Here is a 24,331-nt window from a genome sequence, read left to right as displayed (position 1 = left end):
GGATGTAAAATGTGAATTTAAAAGTTTGGCCTTCTCAACATCATTTTTGATCACTTCACCCCTTTCAGTCTGTAAAACTCCTATCTATGACTTTTCTTTTGCATTTGACATACCCTCCAAATCCGTTTTTACTGTTTTTGGTCTACCTTGCAATCTATGCTTCATTACTGGCTTTAGCTCTTCTAACTCTTGCCCTGCATTTGCTGCAAACAGCATTATATTCTTCTTTAGATATGCCTCCCTATTTCCATTTGATATACATTTCTTTTTTCCTTTCTACCAGGTGATTAAGTTCTGTGTTCATCCACCCCGGAAAGTCTCATGGTGTAGCACTGAACTCAGAGAGTTCACCACAGTTCATTGTGAGAAATTTTTCACAATGTACTACTGTGAACTCTCTGAGCTCAGTGCTGTACCGTGAGACATTAAATAAATAAGTTAAAAAATGACAAGGGTTCCCCTGTTTTTTTGATAACTAGCCAGGCAAAACTCACAGCTTGGAGTTGCAACCCTCAGCTGTCAGCGTTAGCAAGGCTGGTTATCAAGAATAGAGGGGTCCCCATGCATTTTTTTTAAATTATTTAAATAAATGATTTTAAAAAATGGTGTGAGGTCCCCCCACTTTTGACAACCAGCCAAGCTAAAGCAGGCAGCTGGGAACTGATATTCTCAGGCTGGTAAGGGACCATGGATATTGGCCCCCATCCTAAAAATAGCAGCCCACAGCCACCCAGAAAATGTCCATCTATTAGACGTTTCAGTTTGGAAGCTTTGCCCAGCTCTTATGAGTTGCCCTGTGGCGATGACAAGTGGAGTAATATTTGTGGGATTGATGTCACCTTTGTAGTCTGGTGACATCGAGCCTACGGCTTAATAATGGAAATTATTTATTGATTAAAAATTAAACCATACTCACGCCATCACCCATTCCATTGAAGCCATGGTCTCCTGTAATAAAACAAAAATAAAAAAGAACCATATCCCTCACCTCTCCATTATTCTGCCCCACGCCATAATCCATGTCTGGGGTTAAACAGTTTTCAACTATAGGATTAGTAATGGATAGGTGTCTTATAGACGCCTCTCCATTACTAAGCTGTGGGATTGATGTCACCGGACAATACAAAGGTTACATCAACCCCACAAAAATGAACCCCACATGCCACCGCTACAGTGCAAGTGGGAAGAGCCGGGCAAAGTGTCAGAATTGCCACATCTAGCAGATGTGCCTTTTTTGGGGAACTGTGGGCTGCTATTTTTAGGCTGGAGGTGGTCAATGTCCATTGCCCCTTACCAGCCTGAGAATACCAGCCCCAGCTGTCTTCTTTAGCTTGGTTGGTTGTCAAAAATGTGGGAACCCCACTTAGTGAATTTACCGCCGATCAGAAGCATTTTTTGACCCGCTGTCATGCACAAAATGGCGTGGCAAAGACTGGATATTCAGCCATTCCATTGAAGTGAATGGGGTCTGGGTTTGGGTCCGGGTACTGTTCTGGTACTGGCAACCAAACTTTTTTTTTTTAGCCGTTCAGCCTAAGCCGATGGTCCCGAACATCCAGGGGTCTGCCCATCTCTAATCTTGGTCTCATCTGTCTACAAGATGCTTTCATGGAAGGATTTTGGCTTACTGCCATCTAGCTTTTTTATGTCTTATGCATCCTGAGCCTAGAGGACAGCTTGAGTTTCTTTAGAACTTGATTGGCTCTGCTTATTCACCAATTGAACTCTCCAGCATTGCAACCCTTCATACATTTTTCTCTGCTGTCCACAAACTGGGAGATTAGCTACAGTAACATGGGTTGTTAACTTCTTGATTATGCACCGTGGACAAAGGAACATTCAGATCCCTGGAGATGAACTTGTAACCTTGAAGTTGTTTATATTTGTCAACAATTTTCGTTCTCAAGTTCTGAGACCGTTCTCTTCTCCTCTTTCTGTTCTCCATGCTTAGTGTGGAACACACAGAAACACAATGCAAAGATTGAATCAACTTCTCCCCTTTTTATCTGGCTTCAGGTATAATATTCATATTGCAAACACCTGTTACCTGCCACAGGTGAATTTGAATGAGCATCACATGCTTGAAACATAGTTGTTTACCCACAATTTTGGGAAGGTGCCAACAATATTGTCCCGCCCATTTGCGATTTTTATGTGAAATGTTGTCCACATTGCCTTTTCTCCTTTATTTTTCTTGTGTTGTTCCAATACACACTAAGGAAATAAACATGTATATAGCAAAATGTGTAGTTGCAATAATTTTGTGGGAGAAATACATAATTTTCTGGAACAATTTATACACGGTATATCATAAGGGTACATACACCCTCTATCTTGTGTGCATGCTCCCCTGTAGTGAGTACTGAATCACATTTTCTACAAAATGTAGGCCTTATTACTTGATTTACATGGCCTTCCTGTACATCGTAAAGAACTCTCCATAAGGAAAACCTTTTGAAATGCTCTGTTTGACTAGTATAACTCTTGGGCATGGGGAGGAACAGTGGATGAACAGTCCTGAAATACTAAGTAGCACGCATTTGTAATTGGACTTCTCTTTATATAAAGCTCTATTCCTGGAACATAGAACCCAGGACAATCCCTTTAATTTACTTAATTAGTTTGTTTTTAAAGGGAGTTTGCCACTCCATTTTTTAATATAGTAACCACCTTATTCTGTTTTAAAGTGGAAATACTTTTCTGATTAAAAGGAGAAATATGAAATAAATACTATTGCTACTAGTTATTATATAAAAAATCATAATAGTAAATGTAACAATACAGAAACCACATACAATATATTTTATATGTTCTCAGCAATCAGAAAATGTACTAATAGAGAAAATGTGTTACTGCTAATTTGTCCATTTACAGGATATAACCCCCACCATCAAGATATTGTTGACAAAGGTGTGTTTTAAATGCAGCAGTGAGTGTTTAGGTCATTAGATTTTGTGAGCCTTGTATTATTGATCTCGCCAATGCGTACATGCTGCGCACCTCAGTCATTTAGGCAAATTAAGGTCAACTAATTAGTGGCCAGAATTACAATGTGACTGGATACAATGCTAACACATACAAAACGTGACAGGTATTAAACAGCTATATTGCCATATTGGCTTGCTGTTATTTATTTTTATTTCACTTTTTTAGGTTTTACTTACTATGTATTCTTCTGATATCTGTGTTTTTTTGTGTTTTTTTATACTACGCCCTATTTTTACCATATTTGTTTGTATTTAATTACTTAATCAACATGTATTTTTATTTTATCAGATAAATAAAAATAATAAATAACTACAAATAAAGTTAGCTCACTTATTGTAGGAAATTTAATTTTTCGTCCCTCATACATAAATCAAACACTTTTAAAGAAATATCCAGTAAATAGACATAAATGGGATGTAGACCCCCGGGGAGAGATTAAAACACCTACAACTGAATCTGTGGAGTTACAGTTGTTGCATAATGCATTGATAAATTAGCTTTGGGATTTATTGCAAACAAATTAATCATGGTAAAATCGGAATTGCTGCAAGAAGAAAATTCTTAAAGTATCAAAGTGACCTTACATAAGGTCAGAGTGACCTTACATTAATATCAATACTAATTACATTTTCTAGAATGTAAGGCGAGGTTTACACCCCATTTGGTCAGACATCTGCAGCAGAGAAAGCAGTAATTTTGATAAAACTACTGTTTTCTCTGCTGCAGATCTAGCAGTTCTCTGAATGCTGAGCACTGTGTAATCCCGCCCACACCACTGATTGGCAGCTTTCTGTGTACACTGTGCTTAGGCAGTCAATCAATGGTCGGGGCAGGGTTAAACAGAGCAAGAGGACTACATGACACAAGACAACTAGTCATTTAGTGATAATCTCCTGCTGATAAAACACTGATTTTATTGAAATTAGAACAAGCAGACCATTAAGTGACACATCACTGCAATCACAGGGTCTATGCCCCTACATCATGCTGCTCTCAGATTAAATAGCAAAAACCTGCTGACAGATTGCCTTTCATAATTTTTATGTTGCTTTTTGAATGGTATCAAGTTACAGTTTACCAGAAATCCGTCAGGTTATCTGTATCAAGCTAAATTAAGAGGAGGTTACATTTCTGTTCTGTTTCTACAGCCTATAGCTTGGCATCTGCATGTATCAGAATAGTACACCCTATATATATTATTACTAGTTACTAATATTAATAATATTTTTTACTTACATTCATCAATTCAACTTTATTCACTCTCTCAAAGCTACCCTGTTAGTCAGAAAGTTAGTTTAGAAAAAAGGATGCAAATTAAATATTTCATGGATCCGTACATTCCTAAATCAAGAATCTGCAAAACCCCTAGTCCATGCCCTCATCATCTTCCGCCTCGACTACTGCAACCTCCTGCTCTGTGGCCTCCAATCGAACATTCTCGCACCCCTCCAGTCTATTCTAAACTCTGCTGCCCGACTAATCCACCTGTCCTCCCGCTATTCCCCGGTCTCTCCCCTCTGTCAATCCCTTCACTGGCTCCCCATTACCCAGAGACTCCAGGACAAAACCCTAACCGTGACTTACAAAGCCATCCACAACCTGTCTCCTCCATACATCTGTGACCTCGTCTCCCGGTACTTACCTACACGCAACCTCCGATCCTCACAAGACCTCCTTCTCTACTCCCCTCTTATCTCCTCTTCCCACAATCGCATAAAAGATGTCTCCCGTGTATCCCCCCTACTCTGGAACCCTCTACCACGACACATCAGATTCTCACCTACCATCAGAACCTTCAAAAAGAACCTGAAGACCCACCTCTTCCGACAAGCCTACAATCTGCAGTAACCATTGATCCACCAAACCACTGCATGACCAGCTCTATCCTCACCTACTGTATCCTCACCCATCCCTTGTAGATTGTGAGCCCTCGCGGGCAGGGTCCTCTCTCCTCCTGTACCAGCCGTGACTTGTATTGTTCAAGATTATTGTACTTGTTTTTATTATGTATACCCTTCCTCACATGTAAAGCGCCATGGAGTAAATGGCACTATAATAATAAATAATAATAATAATAATAATAACAACATTAACTGCCAAAGATTTGGGAAGAATCTGACATGAAACAACAAAGAAGCCATTATCCTCCAGTGCTGTCATATTTTAGAATCGCAACCTCCCTGGAGGCCAGAAGAACAAGGTGTTCTCAATCCTATTGAGAACTTGTGGACCCTTCCTAAATGGGAGATTTACAGTGAAGGAAAACAGTCACCTCTTTGAATAGTATCTGGAAGGTTGTGGTTGGTGCTGCCCAAAAAGTTGACCATCAATGGATTAAGAAACTGTCATACTTCGTGGACGGAGCTTATGAATGTTATTGAAAAGAAGAGCTGTTATATTGGTCAGTGATAGAGATAAGCAAATAAATTCAAGTGGATTAGTATTTGTAGAAAAATTTGGTGAATTTGAATTTTAAAAATTTCACTCATCTTTAGTTACCTCCCTTTCCCAAAATGTTCTCTTGGTTATCCTTTTTTTCTCTTCTCTTTTTTTTCCTATCTCCTATATGGTGGGTGTGAATTGTCTTAATGTCTCATTGAGGAGCATGTTTCTGTTTTTTCTTTTATTGATTGTACTTTTTTTTAAAGACCTAATAAAATATTTAATTTAAAAAAATAACAATGTTATCACTTTGCATTAGACTCTGTTTACACTTTTGGTATCACTCTTAACTAGTAACATTTTAAAAAAAAAGGCAAATCCATGATAAATTTATGAAAAAAACAGATAAAAGATGATAATGACTGCATTAAATAGATTTTAATGGGTCCATCCGACATGTCACGGTGGATTAGATTCATTGCATCCATCATATTCAATGTGTAAAAGATACAAATATACGATCAGAATAAATAAAAAAATACGAGATTGTATGTTATGCAATTATTGACTCTTTGGTACTTGTCACTTCTCATCCCTGGATGGTTACATAAATATGTGAAATGTCTGTAAGTGCGAATTTTGTTTTTGGTAAAAGGCATGTAAATAGGAAAAGGTGCTATGAATTTAGATGCATAGCATGACTAATAGAGCAAAGTGCTCATTATCACTTGCAAGATCAAAATTGTCTGCACTACGATTAATCTACTTCGTGCTTTTCATCACATTCTCACTGGATCATTGTACGACTTTAATCAATCTATTATCAGCACAATTTTACAGAAACCTGGTTGTGCATATATGTTTTGTATCATGTTCCAAAATTAATTTAGCTATGCTTATGTGTGGCGTATCAAACGGTGCGGAACTACAAGTACGAATGTGAGAAGGAGACTTACCGCCCTATGGCACGAATAATCTGGGGCTTTGTTACCTCTGTTTCTTTTATAATTATAGGTCATATTGTTAAGCAAATATTGTAACTGTTCATGATAATCATGGAGAAAGAAAGCAGTGATTAATATCAATAGTATTTCAAATAGAGGCTAAAAGCCACATAGGTTCACACCTTAGCTAATAGGTACAGTAACTGAGCTCTCGGTTTTAGGGCTCGTGCAGACAAGTGTATTTTCGGTCCAAGTGCAATCCGACAAAACAATGTTTCACACCCAGACCAATGTGCACATGTCTGATTTCTTCTTCGGACCAAGCCAATCCAGAAAAAAATTGCAGCGTGCCTGAATTTGATCTGATATTCGGATCGCACTCGGCCATGCAAGTCAATGAGTCAGTGGACTGCACTTGGATGACATCTGAGCTCATTCTGATTTCCACAGATTGACAGAATGAAGAAGATGGAAAATGTTTTTTCTCCACCTTCTACTCATCTGAGATAATTTGATCGCATTCTGATCACACTCTGATCAAACTATGATCAGAATGTGATTTGCATAATTGACCCGATTCTCTCAGATGAAAAAAAAAAAAACGCTTGTGTGACCCTAGTCTTAGGCAAATTGTAAAATATCTTGACCTGTGACACAGATAAATGGACTAAACCACATAGTCTAAGAGATGCAATGTGGTTGCATATTTCTGAGAAATTAGTTGTCCGTCTTTCCGCAGTTGTATATAACCTCAATATCGTAGCCTATAGAGGGCAAACAAACCACAATTACTAAAGCTAAGTATGTACGAACCAGGCCAACTATTTCAGTTGTATACTGTGTAGTTTGGATATTTTTTATATTAATCCATTTTCATATGGTCATAATTATGATCCAGCATCGTGAAATGATCTTTTTTTAGGACCTAGCTGTATGCATACAATTTCACCCATCTTTTCTATCCTTCTGCCAATTTAAGCTATACTTTACAATACCTTATACTGGATGACTGGATGTTTTATTCCTGGTTATCATTAGGTACAGTGTAGCGTTTTCTAGGGCTAATTAGGGGCAGCCATCGTGGAGCGAGGGCGCCATTTCTCCTTTCTATCTAGGCTGCCAACCTCTGCTGTTAGGCAGATGTAAGGGTAGTGGTACATTAGTATCTCAGTAGGGTTCAGCTTTAATTTGTACATGTATATCACATTTGTGTTTTTGTTTGTCAGTATTTTTTAATAGATATCAAATAAAGTACCGTAATTGTTTTTAAGGTTTTTCTATGTTATGGCCTCCTCCCTACATATCCCCCCCTTCTTTTCTTATGCCACTGCAACCTTTTATCTGTGTGTATTTTATAGCTGTGGGCAAACAGTAAGCATTTCCTTGGCTCCATCAGGACGATTATGGCCAAGTGAAAAGCTATACTGACTAACATTGGCGCCATGTGCTTTATACAGTAAATATTCCCCACTTTATTAACTTGTTTTTAGGTTATTCTACTGATTGTTCCAGAGGAATTTGTTTGCGAATTCAATATTTTTTAATGAGGCCTTTAAATATTAACAAGAGGAAAATGACAAAAAATGCAATATTATTTTGCAGCAATTAGTATTTTGTTTCTGCAGTTTCACTGTAATTCAAGCAATGTACTATTTTTCTCAATATAGTCCTATAGATCAACTTTCCCAGACAACCTCTAAAACTAAATTGCTCAGCTAAAGAAAGGGTTGAAGAGAATTTGAATTATGGTGCTCTATTGTCTTCTGACAGGTCAGTAATAAAGGATCCTCAAGATAAATCTGAGCTAGCAAACAAGAAATCACATTGTGAGCTGGAAGAGGTTCAAAACTTCCCTGGAACCTCAGATTCTCAATATCGCAATATCTGTTTACTTCATAGTTGAATTAACAGTTCATAAAAATCAGGGGACAAGTCCCTCAATCAGACATGGACACTAGAAAAATACTGTCGATCTTGACCTGCAGTATAAAAGACACTGCATGTTTGCTTTATTTTATAGACAAGGAAACACAAAAACTAAAGCGGAATATATTTCATATAGAAAGGCAGCTATGTGATCAGAATGACAGATGTATGCTTTAACCCTTCTGTTCTGCTCCATTGTCTTGTAATTTACTGGGCAATGTGTTGCAGACAATCCCTGTATTGACGGAACCTGCAGGAACACTTCACATTCTACACAACATACTCATTCTATAGGCCTCTTGACTCTCTTTAGATTCGCGGGATCCTCATCTAACATTGTATAATACACCAGAATCTCAACACTATAAAGAAAAGTACTCAACAATTCACACAGCCTAAAAACATCAAAGGAGTGGAGGCTAATAAATAACTACCTACTTCACTTACATGTTCCATAAAAAAAATCTAGAGTAAAAAAAAAATTAGTCTGGAATTATTATTATTATACATTTTTATAGCGCTATTTATTCCATGGCGCTTTACATGTGAATATATAGACAAATACATTAAATATGAGCAAAAAACAAGGCACACAGGTACAGAAGGAGGGAGGACCCTGCCCGCGAGGGCTCACAGTCTGCAGGACAATAGGACAAATAACATAAAAAATAAGCTAATCACGTGGGAATATTTACCGTGTAAAGCATAATTAACTCAAATACTAATGCGGCCTTGTTAACAGTTGTTTGGTGCAGTTACTGTATAGACATTTTAAGTAAAACCTGGATGCTAAAACCAAAAGAAAAAAATAAAATACTTTGGCTTTGCTTTTACCAATTATAGGGTTTAGTTAGAAAGAGGCAAATTACATACAAATCATGTGTAGTATGAAAAATATCAATGCCACAAATAATTTTTAATAATAATTTTCAGTGTTATCGTGCCAACATAACCTAATGCACTTTTTTACAATTTTATTTCTACTTAAAGAAGCGCAACATTTTATTTCCTAAGCCTGTGTGACGGTATGTGCACATGTTAAGTAATTGTTGCATACATTTCTACATCAAAAAACGTGTGTCTTGGCAGAAAAAATGTTGCCCAAAACGTGCGTTTCTTGATGATTTTTTTTTTCCCCATTCCTTAGGATGGGTATAAAGCGTGGCAAAATTGCTGATAGAATTGACATGCCGTTGATTTGAAATTGCTTCAAATCTGCAAGGAAAAAAATTGTAAACGCAAGTAAAAAACAGCAAAAACCCAACTTGTGCACAAGCCCTAAATGTGTATGTAATGTAGTTTAATTGCATTAATATACTCAGCGATCATCGTCTTCCTTGGTTTCCAGGGCTGCTTCGGTTTTCTTCTGAGTCACTTGTTTTCTGTTCTGATTTGCTGCATAAAACTGGGGTCAATGCATGAGCCAGAAGTTTCTTTTACAATGTAAGTTTATGGAGCCTCGTTCTGACACTCCATTGACTTATATGGTAAAAGTGACTTCCGGCTCACACATAGATTCCAGTGTGATCCGGCAAGTCAGAATAGAAGTCATGTGAAGACTGGAGCGGTGCTGGAAACGGGGGAAGATGGCGATCAGTGAGTATATTACCACACTTACACTACGCTTCATACACATTTAGACAGGCAATAAAAAATGTTGCGGGGAGTGACTCGTTAATCATTGTCTGACCTGACTTTGTCTTTAGACTATGGCTGTTTCAGGCATCTGGCTCAGACCGCACAGTGCAGAGATGTTAGTACCTTGCTTGCACTACAGTATAATTAATAAATCTGCCCTAATCTTCCTTTTTTATTTATTTTTTCATACCATAGCATGGTCTATCTCTTTTATTTGTGTGATGTTTCATATTCTTTCAGCGGTACTAACTGAAAACACACAGTCAGCAAAAATGATATCTATAAACCGCAATCTGGATGCATGTTTTCAGGGAAGACAAAGGCATATAGCTATAGGAAGCAGGCTATATATACAGAAAAGCTCACAATTTACAGAAGAAGATCTGTTTTGCGAAATGTTGTAATGTTACTTCACATATTACAAATATTACATATTACACTGATGTAGGTACAACGGGTACAGAAATAGCAGTCTCAAGTCTGGTCCTAGCAATCCTAATTCTGCATTGAGAATAGCCCATGCTACATACTACAGCAAAATATGATTTTTATACAGTATATTGCATGTAAAGCAATCTAGTGGAAACTCTTCGGTAATTAGGTCGAAGTAAAATTTGTCTCTGTTTTTCTGAATCCTAAGAACTAAACAGAGTATCTGGTTTGGGTCAAGACAGAAACGTTGTATTACATTTTTTACTGTGTGTTTTCATAGTACATTATTCTCCTAATTGCCTACCACAATGACGTCACCAATCAGAAGTGACAATAAAGAACCGAGCATGAATATAATGAATCTATTTGGGACAATAATGTTTTATGAAATATTACTATGGACTATATCGGCCCTCTGATCATCTTCTCATCTTGATGTCATACCATAGATTTGCTATCACTCTTTTCTACTAATTGTTTTTTTTGTTCATGGAATGTGTTAAACAAAGGTTCATGACTCAGATTCTGGTTATTCGTGGACAATCTATGGTACATCTGATTCCAGAAATACAAACTTTCCCTTTACTATCTCTAGCAACAAAATGATCAGCATGTGATGATTTAATCTGCCCTATGTCCATGCTTTACTATAGAAGAATGCTTTCATGCAACTGTGCCAAAAATGCTGGGCGTACAAGGCATTTAACTGCATACGATGAAATGTGCTGTCCCACTTAAATTCCCCAAACAAGTGAAGCAATGATGTACCTGTAAAGTTGTTTCCTCTTTCAACATCTGCCAGGCACCTATCCTCTTCCTGACTCATTCACGAGCTCATTGAAGCATCTCAGGTCATGGATGATTACAATGCAGTGAAGCCGAATCATCCTCGTTCACAAACTGCAGCCAATTAACTCGCAGGTTAATGTTTTGTTAAGTATAACTTACTAGAAAAATGAACATTTTGACTCAGGGTGCATCTAAGAATTGATGTTCTAGAAAGCAATTACTTATTCGCCTATGAGCCGTTTTTGCTGGTATAGTACCAGACAAGATGTTCCTATATGCAATCATATGCATACACATAACAATATTAAAGAAGCTGTTTTATGAAGTTTTTTATTTATATGTAGTGTAATGTAAGTGTGTAGTGGCCGCACATGGGCCCAATAGGTGAGGGGGCCCATTTTTTACCTCCAAAGCAGGTGCAGTTTTGTTCTTTTAGGAGCTGATGGGTCACAGGGGCCCTATTCTGACTGTGTCCGGAAGTCAGTGTGTTAATATACTAACCTACCATATCTTCTTCGATATCCAGCGCTGCTCCTCTCCTCTTCTCAGTGATATCACTGCTCTTTAGCATAGCACACACTCTATGCTCTATGCATGAACCAGAAGTCTCTTTTGTAAGTATATGAAGCCTCGTTATTATGCTCCCTAGGTTTACATTGTAATAGCAACAGTGTGGCCCCAAAACTCTAAAAAGTAGTGATGTCACTCAGAAGAGGAGCAGAACAGAGCTGGAATCCTGGGAAGACGTTGGCAGGTGAGCATGTAAACATACTCACAGGGAACAACATACACAAATACACATGTTTAGAGGAAAAAGGTTCATGGAAGTGTTTCTTTAACTGTAAAATTGGCATCTATTATGACCCTACAAAGACTAGTAGCAATCTATAATATAACGCTGGGAGCGTCACTCTGTCCGAAGCCTCTATAGACTGCGCAAGCGCAAGCGCCGGCGCAGTCTGGACCGCACAGAGCGACGCTCCCAGGAGATCGCGGTATGCGTAAGCGCTGAACGCACACCGCGATCTCCACCGGACAAGCAGGGACGAGCCAGGAGGCGGAGGGTGAGTATACTTACCTGACCCGTTCCACCGACGCGCTTCCGGGCCGTGACTGTCCCCCTGCTCCCGGAATCGGCGCCTGCGCAGTCCGCGCTTTCCGGCGCCATTTTCTTGAAGACACATTGCAGTGTCTTCAAGAAAATGGCGCCGGAAAGCGCGGACTGCGCAGGCGCCGACTCCGGGAGCAGGACCAAGAAAATGGCCGCACCCAGCACAGCCGCCGCGCCCAGCACAGCCACGCACAGCAACGCACAGCCGCCGCACCCAGCACAGCCGACCATAGCCGCCCACAGCCACGCACAGCCGCCACACCCAGCACAGCTGCCCACAGCCACCCATAGCCACGCACAGCCGCCGCACCCAGCACAGCCGCCCACAGCCGCCGCACCCAGCACAGCCGACCACAGCCGCCGCACCCAGCACAGCCACGCACAGCCGCCCACAGCCGCCCACAGCCACACACAGCCGCACCCAGCACAGCCGACCACAGCCACGCACAGCCGCCGCACCCAGCACAGCCGCCCACAGCCACGTATAGCCACGCACAGCCGCCGCACCCAGCACAGCCGACCACAGCCGCCGCACCCAGCACAGCCGCCCACAGCCACGCACAGCCCACAGCCACGCACAGCCGCCGCACCCAGCACAGCCACCCACAGCCGCCGCACCCAGCACAGCCGCCGCACCCAGCACATCCGCCGCACCCAGCACAGCCATGCACAGCCGCCACAGCCACGCACAGCCGCCTACAGCCACGCACAGCCGCCCACAGCCACGCACAGCCGCCCACAGCCACGGACAGCCGCCCACAGCCACGCACAGCCGCCCACAGCCACGCACAGCCGCCCACAGCCACGCACAGCCGCCCACAGCCGCCGCACCCAGCACAGCCGCCCACAGCCACGCACAACCGCTGCACCCAGCACAGCCACCCACAGCCGCCGCACCCAGCACATCCGCCGCACCCAGCACATCCGCCGCACCCAGCACAGCCGCCGCACCCAGCACAGCCGCCACAGCCATGCACAGCCTCCGCACCCAGCACAGCCACGCACAGCCGCCTACAGCCACGGACAGCCGCCGCACCCAGCACAGCCACCGCACCCAGCACAGCCGCCGCACCCAGCACAGCCGCCCACAGCCACGCACAGCCGCCGCACCCAGCACAGCCTCCCACAGCCACGCACAGCCGCCTACAGCCACGCACAGCCGCTGCACCCAGCACAGCCGCCGCACCCAGCACAGCCACCGCACCCAGCACAGCCACCGCACCCAGCACAGCCACCGCACCCAGCACAGCCACCGCACCCAGCACAGCCGTCCACAGCTGCCGCACCCAGCACAGCCGCCCGCACCCAGCACAGCCACGTCACATACAGCCGCCCGCACTCAGCACAGCCACATACAGCCGCCCGCACTCAGCACAGCCGCCCGCACTCAGCACAGCCGCCCGCACTGATGGGGGCGCAGGATGGAGCAGCACGTGATAGGATTGGGGCGCAGGATGGGAGCACATGACAGGATGGGGATGAGGATGGAGCAGCACATGACACGGTGGAGCAGCACATGACAGGATGGGGGCGCAGGATGGAGCAGCACATGACACGGTGGAGCAGCACATGACAGGATGGGGATGCAGGATGGAGCAGCACATGACACGGTGGAGCAGCACATGACAGGATGGGGGCGCAGGATGGAGCAGCACATGACACGGTGGAGCAGCACATGACAGGATGGGGGCGCAGGATGGAGCAGCATATGACAGGATAGGAGCAGCACATACCAGGATGGAGACCATATTCCAATATAAATGCTCGCCACCCGGGCGTAGAACGGGTTCAATAGCTAGTGTCTATATAACAGTGAAACCTAAAAAGCCACAACAACATTGGCAGCCACAATGTAACATCCTGTAATTGTAGCACAGCTTGCAAAAGTTATTTGTCCCGAGCATGATCAAAGTCAGCACTTTCCATAGGAAGGTACTAGCTACTTAAATGTTTCAACAACAGTTTTACTGCTTTCACCTGATACACACAAACGCCCAATGGTTGGATTCTGGTGATTTTCCCTCAGCATAACTCTCACAAACAGACACTTCTTATTACAGAATCCACTTTCTACTTTACTGAATCAGGATAGCTTATTGTTATTATTATTTATTTATTTTAAAGTACAATGATTCTAGGGTGTTGTACATGAGAGGAGAGTTTACATGCACACTATATATATATACAGTATATATATACACTCACCGGCCACTTTATTAGGTACACCTGTCCAACTTCTTGTTAACACTTAATTTCTAATCAGCCAATCACATGGCGGCAACTCAGTGCATTTAGGCATGTAGACATGGTCAAGACAATCTCCTGCAGTTCAAACCGAGCATCAGTATGGGGAAGAAAGGTGATTTGAGTGCCTTTGAACGTGGCATGGTTGTTGGTGCCAGAAGGGCTGGTCTGAGTATTTCAGAAACTGCTGATCTACTGGGATTTTCACGCACAACCATCTCTAGGGTTTACAGAGAATGGTCCGAAAAAGAAAAAAAATCCAGTGAGCGGCAGTTCTGTGGGCGGAAATGCCTTGTTGATGCCAGAGGTCAGAGGAGAATGGGCAGACTGGTTCGAGCTGATAGAAAGGCAACAGTGACTCAAATCGCCACCCGTTACAACCAAGGTAGGCCTAAAAGCATCTCTGAACGCACAGTGCGTCGAACTTTGAGGCAGATGGGCTACAGCAGCAGAAGACCACACCGGGTACCACTCCTTTCAGCTAAGAACAGGAAACTGAGGCTACAATTTGTACAAGCTCCTCGAAATTGGACAGTAGAAGATTGGAAAAACGTTGCTTGGTCTGATGAGTCTCGATTTCTGCTGCGACATTCGGATGGTAGGGTCAGAATTTGGCGTAAACAACATGAAAGCATGGATCCATCCTGCCTTGTATGGAGCATCTTTGGGATGTGCAGCCGACAAATCTGCGGCAACTGTGTGATGCCATCATGTCAATATGGACCAAAATCTCTGAGGAATGCTTCCAGCACCTTGTTGAATCTATGCCACGAAGAATTGAGGCAGTTCTGAAGGCAAAAGGGGGTCCAACCCGTTACTAGCATGGTGTACCTAATAAAGTGGCCGGTGAGTGTATATATACAGTATATATATATATATATATATATATATATATATATATATATACTGCTCAAAAAATTAAAGGAACACTAAAATCCCACATCCTAGATATCACTGAATGAAATATTCCAGTCGTAAATCTTTATTCATTACACAGTGGAATGTGTTGAGAACAATAAAACCTAAAAATGTTCAACATAAATAGCAACTAATATCCCAAAGAGGTCTGGAGTTGGAATGATGCTCAAAATCAAAGTGGAAAATGAAGTTACAGGATGATCCAACTTCAGTGGAAATGCCTCAAGACAAGGAAATGATGCTCAGTAGTGTGTGTGGCCTCCACGTGCCTGTATGACCTCCCTACAATGCCTGGTTATGCTGCTGATGAGGCGGCGGAAGATCTCCTGAGGGATCTCCTCTCAGACCTGGACTAAAGCATCCGCCAACTCCTGGACAGTCTGTGGTGCAATGTGATGTTGGTGGATGGAGCGAGACATGATGTCCCAGATGTGCTCAATCGGATTCAGGTCTGGGGAATGGGCGGCCCAGTCCATAGCTTCAATGCCTTCATCTTGCAGGAACTGCTGACACACTCCAGCCACATGAGGTATGGCATTGTCCTGCATTAGGAGGAACCCAGGGCCAAACCCACCAGCATATGGTCTCACAAGGGGTCTGAGGATCTCATCTCGGTACCTAATGGCAGTCAGACTACCTCTGGCGAGCACATGGAGGGCTGTGTGGCCCTCCAAAGAAATGCCACCCCACACCATTACTGACCCACTGCCAAACTGGTCATGCTGAAGGATGTTGCAGGCATCAGATCGCTCTCCACAACGTCTCCAGGCTTTGTCACGTTTGTCACATGTGCTCAGTGTGAACCTGCTTTCATCTGTGAAGTGCACAGGGCGCCAGTGGTGAATTTGCCAATCCTGGTGTTCTTTGGCAAATGCCAAGCTTCCTGCACGGTGTTGGGCTGTGAGCACAACCCCATCTGTGGACGTCAGGCACTCAGACCATCCTCATGGAGTCGGTTTCTAACCGTTTGTGCAGACACATGCACATTTGTGGCCTCCTGGAGGTCATTTTGCAGGGCTCTGGCAATGCTCCTGCTGTTCCTCCTTGCACAAATGTTGAGGTAGCGGTACTGCTGCTGGGTTGCTGCCCTCCTACGGCCCCCTCCATGTCTCTTGGTGTACTGGCCTGTCTCCTGGTAGCACCTCCAGCCTCTGGACAGTACGCTGACAGACACAGCAAACCTTCTTGCCACAGCTCACATTGATGTGCCATCCTGGATGAGCTGCACTACCTGAGCCACTTGTGTGGGTTGTAGAGTCCATCTCATGCTACCCAGAGTGTGAAAGCACAGCCAACATTCAAAAGTGACCAAAACATCAGCCAGAAAGCATTGGTACTGAGATGTGGTCTGTGGTCCCCACCGGCAGAACCACTCCTATATTGTGTGTGTATTGATAATTGGCAATAATTTCCATCTGTTGTCTATTCCATTTGCACAACAGCATATGAAATTGATTGTCAAACAGTGCTGCTTCCTAAGTGGACAGTTTGATTTCACAGAAGTTTATTTTGTTTGGAGTTATATTCTGTTGTTTAAGTGTTCCCTTTATTTTTTTGAGCAGTGTATATACAGTTAAGTCCATATATATATTTGGACAGAGACAACATTTTTCTAATTTTGGTTATAGACATTACCACAATGAATTTTAAACAAAACAATTCAGACGCAGTTAACCCCTTAGTGACAGAGCCAATTTGGTACTTAATGACCGAGCCAATTTTTACAATTCTGACCAGTGTCACTTTATGAGGTTATAACTCTGGAACGCTTTATCGGATCCCGCTGATTCTGAGATTGTTTTTTCGTGACATGTTGTACTTCAAGTTAGTGGTAACATTTCTTCGATATTACTTGCGATTATTTATGAAAAAAATGGAAATATGGCGAAAATTTTTAAAATTTTGCAATTTTCAAACTTTGTATTTTTATGCCCTTAAATCAGAGAGATATATCACAAAAAATAGTTAATAAATAACATTTCTCACATGTCTACTTTACATCAGCACAATTTTGGAAACAATTTTTTTTTTTGTTAGGGAGTTATAAGGGTTAAAAGTTGACCAGCAATTTCTCATTTTTACAACACCATGTTTTTTTAGGGACCACATCACCTTTGAAGTGATTTTGAGGGGTCTATATGATAGAAAATAACCAAGTGTGACACCATTCTAAAAACTGCACCCCTCAAGCTGCTCAAAACCACATTCAAGAAGTTTATTAACCCTTTACGTACTTCACAGGAACTAAAACAATGTGGAAGAAAAAAATGAACATTTTACTTTTTTTTGCAAACATTTTACTTCAGAACCATTTTTTTTAATTTTCACAAGTGTAAAAACAGAAATTTAACCACAAATTTTGTTGTGCAATTTTTCCTGAGTACACCGATACCCCATATGTGGAGGTAAACCACTGTTTGGGCGCACCGCAGAGCTTGGAAGTGAAGGAGCACTGTTTGACTGTTTCAATGCAGAATTGGCTGGAATTGAGATCGGACGCCATGTCGCGTTTGGAGAGCCCCTAATGTGCCTAAACAGTGGAAACCCCCCACAAGTGACACCATTTTGGAAACTAGACCCCCCAAGGAACTTATCTAGATGTGTGGTGAGCACTTTGAACCCCCAAGTGCTTCACAGAAGTTTATAACGTAGAGCCGTGAAAATAAAAAATCGCATTTGTTTTCACAAAAATGATTTTTTCGCCCACAAATTCTTATTTTCACAAGGGTAACAGGAGAAATTAGGCCACAAAAGTTGTTGTGCAATTTCTCCTGAGTACGTCGATACCCCATATATGGGGGTAAACCACTGTTTGGGCGCACCGCAGAGCTTGGAAGAGAAGGAGTGTCGTTTTACTTTTTCAATGTAGAATTGGCTGGAATTGAGATCGGACGCCATGTCACGTTTGGAGAGCCGCTGATGTGCCTAAACAGTAGAGACCCCCCACATATGACACCATTTTGGAAACTAGACCCCTTAAGGAACTTATCTAGATGTGTGGTGAGCACTTTAAACCCCCACGTGCTTCACAGAAGTTTATAACGTAGAGCCGTGAAAATAAAAAAATCGCATTTTTTCTACAAAAATGATCTTTTTGCCTCCAAATTTTTATTTTACCAAGGGTAACAGGAGAAAATGGACCCCAGAAGCTGTTGTACAATTTGTCTTGAGTACGCCGACACCCCATATGTGGGGGTAAACCACTGTTTGGGCGCATGGCTGAGCTCGGAAGCAAAGGAGCGCCATTTGACTTTTCAATGCAAAATTGACTGGAATTGAGATCGGACGCCATGTCGCGTTTGGAGAGCCCCTGATGTGCCTAAACAGCAGAAACCCCCCAAAAGTGACCCCATTTTGGAAACTAGACCCCCCATGGAACTTATCTAGATGTGTAGTGAGAACTTTGAATGCCCAAGTGCATCACAGAAGTTTATAATGCAGAGTCGTGAAAATAAAAAATATATATTTTTTAACAATAAAGATTTTTTAGCCCCCAAGTTTTTATTTTCACAAGGGTAACAAGAGAAATTGGACCCCAAAAGTTGTTGTCCAATTTGTCCTGAGTATGCTGGTACCCCATATGTGGGGGTAAACCACTGTTTGGGCGCACGGCAGAGCTCGGAAGGGAAGGAGCGCCATTTTGGAATGCAGACTTTGATAGAATTGTCTGCGGGTGTTATGTTGCGTTTGCAGACCCCTAATGTACCTAAACAGTAGAAACCCCCACAAGTGACCAAATTTTGGAAACTAGACCCCCTAAGGAACTTATCTAGATATGTGGTGAGAACTTTGAAAGCTCAAGTGCTTCACAGAAATTTATAATGCAGAGTAGTGAAAATAAAAAAATATATTTTTTTCCAACAAAAAAGATTTTTAGCCCCCAAGTTTTTATTTTCACAAGGGTAACAAGAGAAATTGGACCCCAAAAGTTGTTGTGCAATTTGTCCTGAGTATGCTGGTACCCCATATGTGGGGGTAAACCACTGTTTGGGCGCACGGCAGAGCTCGGAAGGGAAGGAGCGCCATTTTGGAATGCAGACTTTGATAGAATTGTCTGCGGGCGTTATGTTGCGTTTGCAGACCCCTAATGTACCTAAACAGTAGAAACCCCCACAAGTGACCAAATTTTGGAAACTAGACCCCCTAAGGAACTTATCTAGATATGTGGTGAGAACTTTGAAAGCTCAAGTGCTTCACAGAAATTTATAATGCAGAGTAGTGAAAATAAAAAAATATATTTTTTTCCAACAAAAAAGATTTTTAGCCCCCAAGTTTTTATTTTCACAAGGGTAACAGGAGAAATTGGACCCCAAAAGTTGTTGTCCAATTTATCCCGAGTACGCTGATGCCCCATATGTGGGGGTAAACCACTGTTTGTGCGCACGGCAGAGCTCAGAAGGGAGGGAGTACCATTTGACTTTTTTAGCGCAAAATTGGCTGTCGTGTTTGGAGACCCCCTGATGTACCTAAACAGTGGAAACCCCCCAATTCTAACTCCAACCCTAACCCCAACACAGCCCTAACCCTAATCTCAACCCGATCCATAATCCTAATCACAACCCTAACGATAATCACAACCCTAACCCCAAAACAGCCCTAATCTCAACCCTAACCATAACCCTAATCAAAACCCTAAATCCAACACACCCCTAACCCTAATCCCAACCCTAACCCTAATCCCAACCCTAATCCCAAACGTAACACTAATCCCAACCCTAATCCAAACCCTAACCCTAATCCCAACTCTAACCCTAACTTTAGCCCCAACCCTAACTTTAGCCCCAACCCTAACCATAACTTTAGCCCCCGTCGTCACAAAAAAGTTCAATGTAACCTTTTTTTTGTACGTCGCGTCCGCCATTTCCGCGGATGCGTGGCCGTAACTCTGCCCCCTCCTCCCCAGGACATAGACTGGGCAGCGGATGCGTTGAAAAACTGCATCCGCTGCCCACGTTGTGGACAATTTTCACAACGTGCGTCGGTACATCGGGCCGACGCATTGCGACCGCCCCGTACCGACGCAAGTGTGAAAGAAGCCTAAGGCTACTTTCACACTAGCGTCGTACTCGGCCCATCGCAGTGTGTCGGGCCGACGTACCGACGCTAGCGTTGTAAGCGCCGCACAACGGGTGCAGCGGATGCTGTTTTTTCAACGCATCCGCTGCCCCATTGTGAGGTGCGGGGAGGCGGGGGCGGAGTTCCGGCCACGCATGCGCGGTCGGAAATGGCGGACACGTCGCACAAAAAAGTTACATGTAGTTTTTTTTGTGTCGACGGTCCGCCGAAGCACGACGCATCCGTCGCACGACGGATGCGACATGTGGCAATCCGTCGCAATGCGTCGCTAATGCAAGCCAATGGAGAAAAAACGCATCCTGCAAGCACTTTTGCAGGATGCGTTTTTTCTCCAACGACGCATTGCGACGGAAGCCAAAAAACGCTAGTGTGAAAGTAGCCTAACCCTAACCCTAGCCCTAACCCTAACCCTAAATTTAGCCCCAACCCTAACCCTAACTCTAACCCTAACTCTAACCCTAACCCTAACCCTAACCCTAACCCTAACTCTAACCCTAACCCTAACCCTAACCCTAACTCTAACCCTAACCCTAACCCTAACCCTAACTCTAACCCTAACCCTAACCCTAACCCTAACCCTAATTTTAGCCCCAACTTGTCTTCTCCTGCCGGCCGGCAGATGGCAGCAGATGGCGGGCGCACTGCGCATGCGCCCGCCATGATGAAAAAGCCGGCTGGCAGGAGAAGACAGAAGAGGACCCAGGGACCCCGGGTGAGTATGATAGGGTCCCCGAATCCCCCTATTTCTCTGTCCTCTGATGTGCGATCACATCAGAGGGCAGAGAAATAACTGATCGCTTTTTTTTTTTTTTTGCGGTCGCCGGTAAACTGTTAATTACCGGCGATCGCAAAGCAGGGGTCGGTGCAAACCGACCCCGATCATGTTCTTTGGGGTCTCGGCTACCCCCGGCAGCCGAGACCCCAAAGAACATACGGGTGCCGGGCGGCGGGCGCACTGCGCGTGCGCCCGCCATTTTTTCCCGGAAGAAAGATGGCGGCGCCCATGGGGAGACACGAGGAGCACCGGGGGAGGTAGGTAAGTATTGGGGGGCTATTGGGGGCCATCGGGGACCACATTTCTCTGTCCTCCGATGTGCGATCACATCGGAGGACAGAGAAATTAAACGGCAAATCGCATTTTTTTTTTTTTGTTGCGACCGCCGGTAAACGGTTAATTACCGGCGATCGCAACTCGGGGGTCGGTAAAAACCCCCCGAATCATGTTCTCTGGGGTCTCGGCTACCCTCGGCAACCGAGACCCCAGAGAAAATCCGACTCTGGGGGGCGCTATTCACTTTTTCCACAGCGCCGTTAATTAACGGCGCTGTGGATTAAGTACCCTTAGCGGCCACCGTTAAAAGGCGTATCGGCGGTCGTTAAGGGGTTAAAGTTCAGACTTTCAGCTTTCATTTGAGGGTATCCACATTAAAATTGGATGAAGGGTTTAGGAGTTTCAGCTCCTTAACATGTGCCACCCTGGTTTTAAATGGACCAAAAGTAATTGGACAATTGACTCCAAGGCTATTTCATGGACAGGTGTGGGCAATCCCTTTGTTATGTCATTCTCAATTAAGCAGATAAAAGGCCTGGAGTTGATTTGAGGTTTGGTACTTGCATTTGGAAGGTTTTGCTGTGAAGTAAACATGCGGTCAAAGGAGCTCTCCATGCAGGTGAAACAAGCCATCTTTAAGCTGCGAAAACAGAAAAAACCCATCTGAGAAATTGCTACAATAATAGGAGTGGCAAAATCTACAGTTTGGTACATCCTGAGAAAGAAAGAAAGCACTGGTGAACTCATCAATGCAAAAAGACCTGGGCGCCCATGGAAGACAACAGTGGTGGATGATCGCAGAATAATCTCCATGGTGAAGAGAAACCCCTTCACAACAGCCAACCAAGTGACCAACACTCTCCAGGAGGTCGGCGTATCAATATCCAAATCTACCATAAAGAGAAGACTGCATGAAAGTAAATGCAGAGGGTTCACTGCACGGTGCAAGCCACTCATAAGCATCAAGAAGAAAAAGGCTAAAAAACATCTAAAAAGCCAGCACAGTTCTGGAAGAACATTCTTTGGACAGATGAAACCAAGATCAACCTCTACTAGAATGATGGAAAGAGAAAAGTCTGGCGAAGGCGTGGTCCAGCTCATGATCCAAAGCATACCACATCATCTGTAAAACATGGTGGAGGCAGTGTGATGGCTTGGGCATGCATGGCTGCCAGTGGCACTGGGTCACTAGTGTTTATTGATGATGTGACACAGGACAGAAGCAGCCGAATGAATTCTGAGGTCTTCAGAGCCGCCATACTGTGTGCTCAGATCCAGCCAAATGCAGCCAAACTGATTGGTCGTTGTTTCATACTGCAGATGGACAATGACCCAAAACATAAAGCCAAAGCAACCCAGGAGTTTATTAACCCCTTCATGACCCAGCCTATTTTGACCTTAATGACTTGGCCGTTTTTTTAAATTCTGACCAGTGTCCCTTTATGAGGTAATAACTCAGGAACGCTTCAACGGATCCTAGCGGTTCTGAGATTGTTTTTTCGTGACATATTGGGCTTCACGTTAGTGGTAAATTTAGGTCGATAATTTTTGCGTTTATTTGTGAAAAAAATGGAAATTTGGCTAAAATTTTTAACATTTCGCAATTTTCAAATTTTTAATTTTTATTCTGTTAAATGAGAGAGTTATGTGACACAAAATAGTTAATAAATAACATTTCCCACATATCTAATTTACATCAGCACAATTTTGGAAACAACATTTTTTTTTGCTAGGAAGTTATAAGGGTTAAAATTTGACCAGCGATTTCTCATTTTTACAACGAAATTTACAAAACCATTTTTTTTAGGGACCACCTCACATTTGAAGTCAGTTTGAGGGGTCTATATGGCTGAAAATACCCAAAAGTGACACCATTCTAAAAACTGCACCCCTCAAGGTGCTCAAAACCACATTCAAGAAGTTTATTAACCCTTCAGGTGCTTCACAGCAGCAGAAGCAACATGGAAGGAAAAAATGAACATTTAACTTTTTAGTCACAAAAATGATGTTTTAGCAACAATATTTTTATTTTCCCAAGGGTAAAAAGAGAAACTGGACCCCAAAAGTTATTGTACAATTTGTCCTGAGTACGCTGATACCCCATATGTGGGGGGGGGGGGACCACTGTTTGGGCGCACGACAGGGCTCGGAAGGGAAGGAGCGCCATTTGACTTTTTCAATGAAAAATTGGCTCCAATCTTTAGCGGACACCATGTCGCGTTTGGAGAGCCCCTGTGTGCCTAAAAATTGGAGCTCCCCCACAAGTGACCCCATTTTGGAAACTAGACCCCCCAAGGAGCTTACCTAGATGCATAGTGAGCACTTTGAACCCCCAGGTGCTTCACAAATTGATCCTTAAAAAGAAAAAGTACTTTTTTTCACAAAAAATTTCTTTTAACCTCAATTTTTTCATTTTCACATGGGCAACAGGATGAAATGGATCCTAAAATTTGTTGGGCAATTTCTCCTGAGTACACCGATGCCTCATATGTGGTCACAAACCACTGTTTGTTCACACGGCAAGGCTCGGAAAGGAAGGAGCACCATTTGACTTTTGAATGAAAAATTAGCTCCAATCGTTAGCGGACACCATGTCGTGTTTGGAGAGCCCCTGTGTGCCTAAGCATTGGAGCTCCCCCACAAGTGACCCCATTTTGGAAACTAGACCCCCCAAGGAACTTATCTAGATGCATAGTGAGCACTTTAAACCCCAAGGTGCTTCACAAATTGATCCGTAAAAATTAAAAAGTACTTTTTTTTCACAAAAAATTTATTTTAGCCTCAATTTGTTCATTTTCACATGGGCAACAGGATAAACTGGATCCTAATATT

This window comes from Ranitomeya variabilis, chromosome 6 (genome assembly GCF_051348905.1).
Source record: "Ranitomeya variabilis isolate aRanVar5 chromosome 6, aRanVar5.hap1, whole genome shotgun sequence".
Classification (NCBI taxonomy): Eukaryota; Metazoa; Chordata; class Amphibia; order Anura; family Dendrobatidae; genus Ranitomeya; species Ranitomeya variabilis.
Note: the sequence above shows the minus strand (reverse complement) of the source record.